Consider the following 14,933-nt stretch of genomic DNA (forward strand, 5'->3'; position numbering starts at 1 on the left):
AGTGGATGAGCATTAGTCATGAACAAATGGTGCAGTTTATTTGTGGTAAAGACAATAAAAAAAATACTTGCCTTGGGTATTTCGGATTTTACTAGAAGGGATGTTCGTGATAACTTGTCTCTTGAAAATATTATATGCACAAACTAAATTTCGGAGCTTTCTACGAGCGCTTTTGCTTTTGAAAAGAAAAGTCATTGTCATTGTAATTTATGCAGATTAGTCAACTCAGTTGAAATTAACTAATTTTGTGCGTGAATCAAAGCTTCTCGCTGCCTGATGTTTTAGACTTGGTTTGGGTTCAGTGCCAATGTGTCTTTCTAACAGGTTGTAGACCATTTGGAGACATCTGTGCTTCCACATGCAGCAACATTCTTGGCGCTGAGTGTAAAACTTCCCTCAAGAAAGTTTTGCATTTTGACAATTGCACTGTTTTCTCCTCTGAGGCATTCAATGAAAGGAAAATGATTTTCAATTTCACATACAAAAATAGTTCTAAATAGAAGCAGATCAGGATAATTTTATTTTTATTTTTACATAAAGAACCATGCTTTGAGTGCTATGTAGAACCTTCATTTCTAAAATTAATATTTTTATTTCCCTTTATTTCCCTATTCATTAATGTATACAAATACACTATTCAAAAGATTAGGGCTTCTAAGATTATTTAATGTAATGTTTAAATAAGTCACTTATGCTCACCAAAGCTGCATTTATTCAAATGCTTTATAATATAAAACATAAATAGCTATTTTCTATTTGAATATATTTTCAAATGTTATTGATTCCTGTGTTGGCAAAGCTGAATTTTCAGCAGTCACCAGTGTCACATTGTCTTTCAAAATTATTATATGATGCTTAAGAAACATTTCTTATTATTATCAGTGTTGAAAACAGTTAATGTCAACAGTTTAACATTTAGTTAACAGTGTGAAAACTGTTTTTTTTTTCCAGGATTCTTTAATAAATAGAAAAATATTAAGTGTTAAAGGGGTCATGACATTGTTTTTTTTTATTATTATGTTTTTAATATGTTCCTTGAGGTTTGCTTATAATGTTAATTAAAAAAAATTGCACAAAAAAACCACAAATAAATATGTGGGAAAATTATTATTTTCAACCCTCATTCTGACCCTCTGTCTGAAACAACCTGTTTTAAGGGGCGTGTCATTTTAGGCTTCTCAGTAATCGGCCACTATTATTATTGACTAACGTCATGGGCGTCACTAGGCCATTTTTAGGGGGGGCTATAGCAAGAATTTGTGATCGCCTCAGTCCCCTTTAAATTTCATACGAAAATGGTGGCAGACTTCGGGTCCTTTCCGTCATTCAGCGTGTTCTTCAATCCGCAGACTGCGGTGGTGCAGAGCAAGAAACAAAGAACAAGGTGTGTGTTTATCGATAGATTGTTAAAATATCTGCACCTGTTCAGTTCTTTGTCATAAATACAGTTGATACACAAAATATCAATATCATCTACTGTTTTCACTGCGTTCACCTCTCGTCACACCACAGCTGTTTTCTCCAGCGAAAATTAAAACGATCATGTTGCCTTTTTTATTTGAAAATTTAACTTTCAATATAAAACACATTACAGTGCATGTGGCAAAGAGGTTTGCATACTTGAGCTAAAGAAGAGGGTTGAACTAGAAATGCAAAGAGTAACGTTTTGTGTTTGTAACTACAGTCAACAGGTGCATATGTGTGAGATTAGGAAGACTTGTATTTGGCTTATTTAGTACTCAAATGTTATACCTATCTAGGCAATACAGTGGAATACTGCAATAAATTTAGTAATTCACACTGTGCCTCGTTTACAAAACAACTTGCTCCGAAGTCTGAACAATCCTCTGACACGATCTGGGATGCCATTAAAAAGAAACTATCTACTTGTTCCTTATGCTGGGATCCTTCTGATATCTGTACAAAGATGTGAACGCACCGTTTAAACCAAACAAAACAAAGCGAACATTTTTTTCACTCCATTTGTCCTATTGACGACATAGTTAAAGAACACTCCACTTTTTTTGTAAATAGGCTCATTGTCCAACTCCCCTAGAGTTGGACAATAAGTTGGACAGTTGAGTTTTACCATTTTCGAATCCATTCAGCCGATCTCCAGGTCTGGCGGTAGCACTTTTAGCATAGTTTAGCATAGATCATTGAATCTGATTAGACCGATAGCATCTCGCTCAAAAATGACCATATATAATGACAATATTTTTCCTATTTAAAAATTGACTCTTCTGTAGTTACATCATGTACTAAGACTGATAGAAAATGAAAAGTTGCGATTTTCTAGGCTGATATGGCTAGGAACTATAGCCATATCGACCTAGAAAATCGCAACTTTTCATTTTTCGTCTGTCTTTGTACACGATGTAACTACAGAACAGTCAAGTTTTAAACAGGAAAAATATTGAAACTCTTTGGTCATTTTTGAGTGAGATGCTAACGGTCTAATCAGATTCAATGATCTATGCTAAACTATGCTAAAAGTGCTACCGCCAGACCCGGAGTTCGGCTGAATGGATTTGAAAACGGTAAAACTCCACTGTTTAACTCTAGGGGAGTTGGAAAATGAGCCTATTTTCCAAAAAAAGCAGAGTGTTCCTTTAAGCTTGTGAAAATGTGAATGCACATAAACCATATCCAGTGTAGACAAGATAGCGACAGTGACTGTAATTTCTATTTCAAGCGATGAGCTATTAAGCTACTGAAAGCCAGTGGGCAGGCTATGGTGAGAAGAAGACCTGCACCTGTATGACGTCACCTTGCACCTTGGATCCAAACAAGCCATTTTTGGAGCTTGATTAAATAAATGCTTTGTTTATAATGAGGAGAACACTTTAAGCTATGAAATTTGCAGGATGTTTAAATGGTACAAAGACCTCTTATATGCCAAAAGATCAAGGTAAATTAGATTTTCTCATGCCTTTAATTAATGCTACACATGAGTTTATAATGTTTGTCACAGATCTCTTAATCTCCAATATAAGATAATATAACTTATTATACCTAAAAATTTGAAACCATTCTTCTCAGTTCCAGTGTTGACATAGTTTTTGCATTCTGCTGTTATAGGATTATGGTTATGAAAATACCATTGCCATACACTTTAATTAGACTGAAAGAGCTTCTAATGTTGTTTTAATAATAATTTATGCATGCAGGTGAAGTTAGCAGTCACCGTCAAGATATTACTGAGAGTGTGATCAAAAGGCCTGGCATTTTCTCTGAAGCTCTCACCACCTTTTGGAAGGAAGCGAGGCTGGGAAAACAATGTCATCAGCTCATTTGACTGCACTGGGAAGTATTCATATGCAAACACAGGCTAATACAACCTTTCACTCCATCTCCATCACACCCACCCAGACCAAGATTATCTCTCCTAATCACCTTAACCCTTCGCCTCAACCTACTGTCTGCTTGCATCTAATCTGCCCAAATTAAATCAAATCCTGTCTGGATCACTGTAATGGAGCCTTGAAATTGTGTGCAAATATTCACATTAATAATTCAACTAAATGGTTTGCATTATCCATGAGAAACTGTATGAAATGTAGAGACGTGACAGCATTCGCGTCCTGATTGGAGGGTGTTATTCAAATATACAGGTGCCCCTTCTCGAATATTAGGGCCTTGTTTAATCTTGACAGACCTTTAGCACAATCCACTTGTCATTTCACTTGCCTTTAAATAGTAGTGTTATCCAACCTTCACCCGACTTTCTATCAAAAGACAATAAAACAAACATTAATATTTGAAACAGTTCCTTTTCATAATTCTGTATCCACTTCCGTTTGAATATTCAATAGTATATACATATAAAGACAAGTACATACGATATAATCTTGTTTGTATTGTATTCATTTCTTTAACAAATGTCTTTGAAGTACTGCTTACATGCATGTACTCCACATAAAAAACATAAAATGGTTCCTTTCACTGCATAGAATAACATAAAACCCTTTTTCATCCTTGAGAAATGAATGCAAACATAGATAGGTCTGTAGACACAAACTGTTGCAGAAATGCATAAAAACAACAATTCATCAATTCTATTTATACAGGCTACACCGTTTTATTAGTATTTGAAACTTCCACTTTGCAAATGCAAAATGATGATAAAGGCCTACACACATGAGCACACATAATTGGTACCCTAAGGCCTTATTAATGTCCCAAATATTTAACAAATTAAGTGCATTTTGTGGACATGCAAAACACATGCAAATAGGCTGGCCGTTAGACGCACCCATATTTAAAGCAGGCTTTTGCATATGGTAATACCAGATGCTAGCCATGCAGCTCAGTTCACTAAATCTTCACTAAATCTCACTAAATAGCCAGGGTATGATTTATATTATTTCTAAATGTACAGCAATTGATCAGACCACCCATATTCAGCATTTCTACAACAGTAGCATGGGTATATTTGTAGCAGTAGCCAAAAATACATTGTATGGGTCAAAATTATTGTACTTTTATGCCAAAAATTATTAAGATATTAATTAAGATCATGTTCCATGAAAATATTTTGTAAATTTCCTACTGTAAATGTATCAAAACTTAATTTTTGATTAATATGCATTGCTAAGAACTTCATTTGGACATCTTTAAAGGCAAAATTCTGAATATTTTGCTTTTTTTTGCATCCTCAGATTCCAGATTTTCAAATAGTTGTCCTATCTTAACAAACCATACATCAATGGAAAGCTTATTTATTCAGCTTTCAGATGATTTATAAATCTCAGTTTCAAAAAATGACCCTTATGACTGGTTTTGTGGTCCAGGGTCACATATCACAAAGAAGAAACTAACTTTGTGAGAGTAATTTAATCTGTTTGCACTGCATGAAGGCACACCCCAAATTACACATTCATTAGGGGAGATATGTGAAACAGCAGTGCAATTGCAATTCTCATTAGATGTTAGTAAATCAGCGATATTTTTTGGCACATGCCATCAAGTTTGCGCATGTTTTTATATACTTAACTTATCAGGGCTTCAGGGCCTTTGCATACCCTGAGATGTGACTAGATGGACTATTTTATCAAAGTCTGTGTTTAATTTAAAATCTTACCGTACTGCCATTTGTTCAACCCCGTTTGTATCATTTGCGTTGTATTTTAAAATATTATCAGTCAGAAATTACATTACACAATGTAAAATAATCTGACAAATATGCCACTGTTTTCCAAGGACTGAATATTCAGAAAGCAAAATGGCTTGTGCTTTGTTTCATTACATTTGAAAGAGATAAAGGTACATAGCTTTTCACCCATGATTAAAAAGAACATTTAAGAGATTTATGAAAAACTTGCCATTGCCAGAAAGTTTTAATACGCTTGCAGCTGGCTGTCACTGTCTGACTGTGCAATCTCATTTGAGTTCATTTCAGCACAATAGCCACATTTTCTGTCTTTTCATGAACTCTTAATCTTTCAGTTTTAATAATGCACTAACCTTAGCCATCACTGCTAACAAAGGAGTACATGACAGAATTTTAATATGAAATACCTATCTTTATTTTCATGATTTCTACATATCTATGTTTTTCGCTCTCAATAAACCTGTCTCTCTGTCCCTTAGAAATCAGGTAAGTTCAAATCTGTCTTTTAAAAATGCTTTTCCATTAACCATCTCCTAACAGAAGAATGCAATGTCAAATCAGACAGATGCTCATTAAATTAAAGAGCATTTATGATACAAAAAGTCGTCATCACATTCCTATTTTCTTCTTAATAACAGCTATGAAAGACTTTTAATATTGAAAATGATCTGGCCTTCTGTAATCAAAAACAAGAAAAAATACAGACATAATATTTGCCTTGGATGATAATATCCTTGAACAGCATATTAATAAATCCATGCTGAATTTATAGTAGCCTACCTGATATTCTATACTTATTCTATAGAGCACTGAAACATATTATGTATATAATAAAGATGCTGGTATGATGAAAACGTAAATAAGATGCACTTGATGCCATTGAGAAGCTCAAAACTTTGACCTTGTACGGTTATTTGAGTCTTTTTATTCTCACAAACAAGCAATCGTCTGAATAAGTTCTCATGTATGTTTTTCAGCTGTTGAATTTGAATTATTTAGGACTTGACATTACTGGCCCCAGTTAAAAAACTTAGGATTTATCCTCCAACAAGTTTTTCAAATGGTAATCAGAATCTTTCATTTGGCTGCTATTTGTATTGCTTTCACCAGAGGGATATTATTCTGTTCACTGTGTTGGTCACAGTTTTAGTGCAGATTTAATGAATTTTAATTATTAATTGAATTATGAGTCAAGGTCACGATCAGTTTGAAGTCAATACTATGGACTGTTGTCCTTGTAGTATTTAATGAGTTCTGGCTTCTATACTATGCTTCATCTGATAATGGAATCTCTCTCTCATCTCATAGCTATAGGCTAAATTTCATTACAAAACCACAAGTAAGGCAGAGGCCATCAGAATCTAACAAATATTAGCTTTTTTTTTATGGATCGACCCAAGTGCAAAGGAAGAACGTCTTTTGGTTCACTGTCTTTGGTTTGGCAGTCTCTGGTGGTTTTTATGCAAACACTGAGCGTCTGGTGTCAGGGGACATCAGAGCTCCATACAAACCACCTGTGTTTGGCAGCTCGCTGAAACCATAAATAAATAAGGCTGAGATGAAACGCTAGGAAAAACGAGAGGTTTGGACACACCCTGTCCACACGTGAGTGAGAGAAGGACTGACACTGAATGAAAGAGTGACAGGAGAAGAGTGCAAAGGGATGAGAGATTGAGCGCGCACCCCCTTTGGGTTTTTCCAGTGCTCCTGGGGAAAGACGGTGCAGAGAGAGAAAAGAAAAACACATCACATCAATAGCTCTGTCTGGCCGAGAACTTTCTTTAAGGCAGATCTAAGTGGGCCAACTTTTGTCTCCAATAGTCTGTCCCAGCAGTGAGGCATCTAATGGAACCGAGAGTCACGCTGATCCTATAGACATGAATCAACAGTTTGTATGCTACAGCACAATGGCAGTAATATATGTCTTACGTTTTTGTTTTGTTTTGTTTTTTCCCTGTACCTGCATTCTTGCTTCAAGGCTATTTCTGGCTTTAGAAACAATACGAGTGAGAAGATAAACATATTCACACATTGCAGATAAATCATATGCACTACTAAACACGGGAATTTCAATGCATACTTCTCAGAGCGGGTAATCTTTCATAAAGACAGCATTTCACAAACTCTCTCTCTTTCACACACATACACAAGCCCGTATGCAGAGACCACCACCGCTGTAGCTTATGATGAATGACCTTTTTTTTTCATATTCTGCACTGATTTTTGGCAAAAATCACTACGGGAAAAATCTAAACATAGCACAAACGTTACTTGGAGCAGAAAGTACTACACTCTTATTGGTTTTTGATCACATAGATATGAAAAAGATAGATAGATAGATAGATAGATAGATAGATAGATAGATAGATAGATAGACAGATAGATAGATAGATAGATAGATAGATAGATAGATAGATAGATAGATAGATAGATAGATAGATAGATAGATAGGTTAACATTAAATTTGTACAAACAATTTGTTACTTGTTATGAATGCATACTTATGCATACTTATGCTATGAATGCAGTAATTTTGATAATTTTTTATTTTCTTTTGCTTTTTATCTTATTTTCTCGTTTAATTTAGCTTTTTCTGTCAATATGTAAATTGTATGTTAATCAGTAGGTGGGGCTTATTGTTCAGGAGAGGGAGTGGTTATATGGAGTGGTTGTGCAGCATTTGAAAAATGAAATAAAAAAAATCAGGTTTTAATTTTTTTAAATGGGCAGATTGTAAAAGGGACATCGGATGCAAAATTCACTTTTACATATTGCTCGCATATAAATGTGCAGCGGTGCACATATGTTTTTTTTTTAGTCTAGTTCTCATTTGGTGTGATCCTCACACTGCACATAGTTTGACCTATTAAATACAATTCTAAAAAAAGAAATGAATAATAGTAATATTAATAATAATAATAATATAATTGGACTTTATTTAGTTATTTTTTTTTATAAAATAATAAACAAAATAATAAAAATTAAATAAAATGACAAACATTTTATAGTAAACCTCAAAATAAAATGATAATATTTACCTTTTATATGAATTTTAATCATTTTCAAACCTGAAATTAGCAAGCTTTTATTTTGGCGAGTTGCTGGCAAGTAAGTATACGTGCTCCTGGATTTAGCTTTTTTCCAACTGAAGAGCGTTCAGAAAAGAGCGTCAGTGAATGAAATGTCACATTTTTGCATTGTGCTTTGAAAATGGGAGTGAATGGCCTAGAATTATGCTTTGAGTTCAAATAGAAATCTTATACAGCATTACAGTTTGTCGATCTAAAACGGTAACTGTGCATTAACTGCTGTCAACCATGTCGGTATGCAATTTCACAGAGAATTTCTTATTTTGGTCACACATGTGGACCTACGGACCACTTACGTGCACACCTAAACAGTCTTGATTATCAAGCCGTTTTGGTTTTCTGAGCAGCGTGACATCATATTGCTCAAGCCCCGCCCACAACAACTGACAGACTGTCCCGTATTTGCATATTTCCTCCTTCAGCCAGTTGTACAGTGTCCATTATTTTTTCCGCAGTCAAGCAGCTGTAGTGACTACAGTGTCTCATAAGCAATGCAGGTGTTTTGTAGTTGGGTGTAAAAGTGAACATAAGGCCAGTTTCACATCTAAGCTTGAGCAGCTGCTGTTGTGATGCTGTACACAGGCTTCCAGTGTGATCTCGCATAAGTGTGAAAACAAGCATAAGATTCTTCATGTTCTCCCAACATCAGAGCCACTGAGGATGCACTAGTTTTGGTTTTGATGGTAACGCATCACCTGAGGGGTGGGGTGAGCTGAGCTCATTAACATTTAAAGAGACATGCGTCTATTTCATGAAGACCCCAAATATACCAGAATATAGTTTTCTAGAGAGCGGTCTAATATAGAACTTTGTGACTGACTTCGTGCTTACCAGTTCTGTGCATCTTTCTGTGCAAGCAGATTCAGTGCAGCCCTGCTAATGAGTAACTGCAACAGGCAGTTCAAAAAAAAAGAAGACCTGATGCCGAAAGAGGCTTATCTGGAGGTCATACACATTTCAGTAAGCTTTGATCCCACCGGCCTCAGGAAGATTTTTGACCTCCCGGTCGCGAACCAGAGGAGGGAGCAAATGGAATCGGACACGGGCTTGTCGGAGAAGAGAAAATAAGACACAAGGATTACGGGGAGCCACTGAATGGCTTCGGACGGAGAGTTGGGAATTAAAGGGTAGATAACAATGGAGCGGGTTATTGGGTGTTATCGGCGTGTGAGTGGCATGTCGATTCACAGGCATTCCGGCAGGATGCCAGCCCTTGTCACTCACATCAAGGGCTCAGTGCACTCACAGGAGTAGAGTAAAACAACTTCAGTCACACTACATTCTCTTTCGCTTTGTCTCACTTCCGTCCAGGGTTCACCAGGGTCAATCCTCGGTTGTAATACCTCTCTCTTTTTCATCCCTGCCACAGATAGCTGCTGAGCTGCGGTGCGCAAAGGTGTGGAGATGTTCTCACATCTCTTTGATAAAGGGTAGTGCAGAACATTTAGCACGGTACAGCTACACGCTGCTCCAGATAGCACACCGTTGCCTGAGGAGGAATCAGTCAGAGGGGTTACTTATAGATCCTTACACCTTGATTGACAGAGAATGATGGGACGTGATGTTTTTCCAAAATGCTCATCACCAGACGTGCACTGGACTCTATTTGCTAGTTCCATCTGTACGCAGAAAAAAAAAAGGATGAAAAATCACAAACATCGCACATCTTGCTAGTACTATTCAGCGGTTCAGGAGTGCAAACAATAACAGGTTTTAATCAGAGCTACCCAGCTGTCATTAAGAGTAGCCTTTAAGAGTGCTTGAACAGGTTTTGGAGGCAAAAAGCACACACCTGTGAAAATTGCAAAGCAGGTGTGAACATTAAAAAAAAGTTCAAAGTTCAACCGTATAAACTTTCTCATGTTTGGCAGGTTTCTGAAATGAACTTTGTGGTTTCACAACTGTTTTATTGTTAACTCTATAAGTATTGATCTAAAATACTTTTCCAAAAAAATGACACAACTGTCATTTAAACTACTATGAAGAGAAACTCAAAAAATAATAAAAATTACAATTATTTTATATACTTATTTTTACTATTTATGTATATTTTCCATATTTTATTTTTGTGGCATTGTACAAACACGGCAATGAGGAGTTTTACCTTTACGAGCAACATAAAAAGTGAACTGCCGTGCCATGTCATCTGTAGTTCAACTTTCACAATCACTGAATGTGTTCACTTTTTCACCAATCATATAGCGGCAAAGCCAATCACACGGAAAGTGAAAAGCAGGCAGAAAAGGACAAGAGTGTAATCTAACCAGACCCAAACCGCTGTCCTCTCCTTTCATCCACTGTCTTTCAACTGGACCACGGAGGCCATCCAATCCCCGGCCACAGCAAATTAAGGCAACCACTGGGGTGACCACAGGCCCAAGCATTGTTTTCAAGGAAGAGATATGGAGTTCTTCCATAGCAGGCTAATGAGGAGACAAGGGGGTATGTCTCAAGGAGATGGTTTATTTTATTTTAAGTCATGTTTCTTCTCACAGTAGAATAGGAAATGGCCAGTCAGCGTTTTTGTTGCACTTCAAAAAAATGTATTAGTATTTTTTGTCTTGTATTCAGTAAAATAAATATTTAGAAAAAAGAAGAAAATTGTTTTATATTTTATAAATGTAGCACTTAGTTGTCATTCTCACTGAGTGATGCTTAAACAGATTTAAACAGTTTTAGTCAGAATAAAAAAAAAAAATGGGTGAGAATGGCAACACGTACAGCAAAATACAACCCTGACCCAATAGGTAGATGGAGAGGTAAGATTCAGCTCGTACAGGGATGAAAACAGAAGAGGAATATATGCAGAAATCTTTCCAGACACATTTTCTCTAAGCTCCATTGTAAGATAAGCTGTTCTTTTCTCTGAAACGTGTGCAAAGCTACTGTATTTCTGAAGAGAGAGGGGGAAAATTGCATAAAGAATGAGGGGAAGAGAAAAAAGCATGATAGATGTAGTCGTGTCGGCAATATAAAATATGAAAATCAAAAAGCCTAATCATGCATTATGCAAAATACATAAAAAAAGAGTATTGTGAAGTCTCACACTGCTTTTGGGAGGGACAGGACCAGATATGAAGTCTCATTGCCAACTGCCAGTGACTAAATATAAATATTGCAAAGGCAGAATTATGGAAAATCATGTTGCTGCATGTCATCTGATGACCATTTTGAAGGTTGATGAGCTCCTAATAACATTTTCAACGTCTTTCCACACATCTTATTGAATCTTCCGGACGCCCGCTGCAACAGTGCCTCTCAGTGCATCTCAACTTGGTCTATAGGGTCAGCCTTACATTACTGGCATAATCTCAAAGGAATGCGATTGTAATGGCATGAGCAATCACATACATTATGGATGCCCTGTAAAGCTGTTCCTCCACTGAGTCTGTCAGTTTAGATGACAAATGTGGCACAATCCATCACGTGCCAGACTTTTCTTCCTCATAGGTTGTGCTTGGCTGCCATCAAGTGGTCTGTTAGGTCACTGCCGGTGTCATTTTGCCTCATTAAAACCATAACGTGTGCATCTAAAGATGTGGGTTTGCTTTCGATGAGCTATTTGACACAATTAGTCACTTAGCTATCCCCTCTAACCCTCCTCCTTTGTTTTTTTTCCTGTCTCTTCCATCACCCCGCAAAAACAATCATTCGTCTTTCAAGCCATGGCCCTCAAAGCTAACGTCTCGTTCCTGGGCAACACTCCATCTTTCCCTTGGTAAAACAGCTACATCAGGGTTGGATTCAGGCTACCTCATCAGTTTGTGTTTGTGTGTGTGTGTTGTTCCTCACCGTAATGAATCACGCTAAACTCATAACTGTCAGAGTAGTCAGAGAAACTCATAAAATGGTAATCTGATCTCTAGGAATATGGAGAACTGATGAATGTGAGTCACAGGGTGCTGCTTCGAGTGTTATTTTATCTCCTCTACATGCAAATATAGATTTGCTGGAGGAAAAATTCCCGAAATGTATGTTTGGATACCTGTCTACATTATTTTAGTAATGAAATGAAATGTATGCAAAGGTCAACGGTGGTACTGCTGGTCTGCCAGTTGTAGTTCTCAAACTAATTATTGTCAAAAAAAAAAAAATTAAATATGCGTTAAATAAAAATATGTTTATGTTTAACTAAAGCTAAATTAAGAAGCCTGAGTTCAGCTAAATGTTTACTTGTTCCTCACATTAAAGTGCATTAAGTACAATTAAAATGCACACGTACACTCCTGTCTAAACTTTGGGGTCAGTAAGATTGATTGATTTTTAATAATTGTATTCAGCAAGGATGCATTTTATTTAATTGATCAAAAGTGACAGTAATATTTCATACATACATACTATACTAATATATACATATATATATATATATATATATATATATATATATATATATATATATATATATTATTATTGTTATTATTTTTTTCCAATAAAGTAAGTTTAAAAGAACAGAAAAATGTAAATCTTTTGTAACATTATGAATGTCCCTTTGGTCAATCAAATCAATGCATCCTTGCTGAATTATCAGTGTTAAAAACAGTTGTGCTGCTTAAAATCTTTGTGGTAATCATGCTATGTGACCCTTGACCACAAAACCAGTCATAAGGGTCAATTTAAAAAAAAAAAAAAAAAAGATTAGATGAGATGAGATTTACATATCATACATTATCAGCTGAATAAATAAGCTTTCCATTCATGTATTTGTTAGGAAAATATATGACCGAGATACCAGAGGGTATCTATTTAAATAGAACTTAAATTAGAACTATTTAAATATCTGGAATCTGAGGGTGCAAAAAATCGAAATATTAAGAAAATCGCATTTAAAGTTGTTCAAATTAGGTTCTTAGCAATGCATATTACTGATCAATATTTACATTTTGATACATTTATGGTAGGAAATTTACAAAATATCTTAATGGAACATGATCTTTACTTAATATCCTAGTGATTTTTGGCATAAAAGAAAAATCAGTAATTTTGACCTATACAATGTATTTTTGGCTAATGATACAAATATACCTGCGCTACTTATGATTAGTTTTGTGGTCCAGGGTTTTTACTGTTTTTAACAGAAATGTTTTATGAGCAGCAAATTAGCATATTAGTATGATTCCGTAAGGATCATGTGACACTGAGGACGAAAGTAATGACCACTGAAAATTTAGCCTTGCCATTATAGGAATAAATTACACTTTAAAATATATAAAAAATATTTTTATTGTTTTATTATTTATTTCTTTTTTCTTTTTTTTTTTTTTAATCATTATTGTAATAATAATTCACAATATTACTGTTTTTACTATATTTTTGGTCAAATAAATGTAGACTTGTTGAGCATAAGAGACTTGCTTTAAAAATATCAGTAAGAATCTTACCAACCCCAAACTTCTGAATGATAGTGTATGTCTCATCAATATTCATTACTGTAATGGCTTTTTGCCATAAGCATCATATAAATCTACGTAAATACTTTAATATTGTACTAATAGCATGCTATTTTAAGCCAGGTTTTCATAACATAAAAATGATGAAGTGTCCTCTTTTAAACTTTAATAAATGACTGAAATAATTCATCTTTATGAGTGGATCTGTAAACCACTTTAAAATGAGAGTTGTTTAATCACTATACAATGAGTTCATAATAGACAGTTTGCATAGTGCATTTACTGTGCATCAACGCAAGAACACCTTACCCCGGTCATTGCATGTTGAAATGACAATGTGACTCATGGATCAGATGACTACAGCCTACAGCTGCCCACACTGCCTCTCTTTTAGCTGTCGGGTTGTCTCGTCTCTCCTGTGCCACTTGTCATGAATTGGTCTGGAGAACAGCTGAGCCTTCAGACACTGGGCATATAACAAGAAGCAAAGAAAATTAAGCATTCAAGTGACAGAAACCGGACCACTCAAGCAACAATACCAAAACCAAAGGCAGATGTCACGTTCAGAATACAGCTCTATTTCTGTCAGCGCTGGAAGCTGTTGTTGATGTTCGTTTTTTCATTTTTGGCTCTCAATCAAATCTGAAAACATAATGTGAAAGAGATCTGCAAAGATGGATTAGGGTTTTTTTTGTTTGCTTTGGGGTTTTTTTTGTCTTTGTCTCAATTTTTCCAGCTGGGGACTCTTAAGAGATCTCTCATGAATGCCGAATAGATGGGCGCTCCTTGGAAAAATGGTGTGCTTGTAAACAGATGCAGCACTTATGAGGCCTGGGCCAGGGAAGCGCAAAACGAGAAGTAACATGTCATTATGCAAAAGACGTCTCCTTAGGCTTTGAGCCTCCCCTCTCCTCCGGCTGCCAGCCGCTTAGTGTCTGCTCTCTTGTGTGTCTCTCTCTTTCCTTCTATCTCTTTCTCTTAGCTCAGTGTCTAAAGTTCAGGGATGTTAGCTTCAGCTGTGTCCTCTTAATGTTGTTGGCTGCGCATTATTTCGAGAAGCGGATGCCTTTCATCTCACCCACTCTAAAATGCCCTTTTGGCTCAGAGGCGAATATAAAACGTATCAAAAACATATCAATTAAATATATATTTTTATACATTCACAACTCAAAGCCCATTTAATGCCTAAATAAAAATGATCTGTGCAGTGTATGTTAACCTACGCAGATGTAGGAAAATGTAGTCAATACAACACCCAATGTGGAAATATTTACTGCCATCTGGTTGCTGCAGAAGGTATAGTCCTTGAGCAAAGAGCCTGATTCACTGCTAGTAACTAATGCC

This window comes from Labeo rohita, chromosome 14 (assembly GCF_022985175.1).
Source record: "Labeo rohita strain BAU-BD-2019 chromosome 14, IGBB_LRoh.1.0, whole genome shotgun sequence".
Classification (NCBI taxonomy): domain Eukaryota; kingdom Metazoa; phylum Chordata; class Actinopteri; order Cypriniformes; family Cyprinidae; genus Labeo; species Labeo rohita.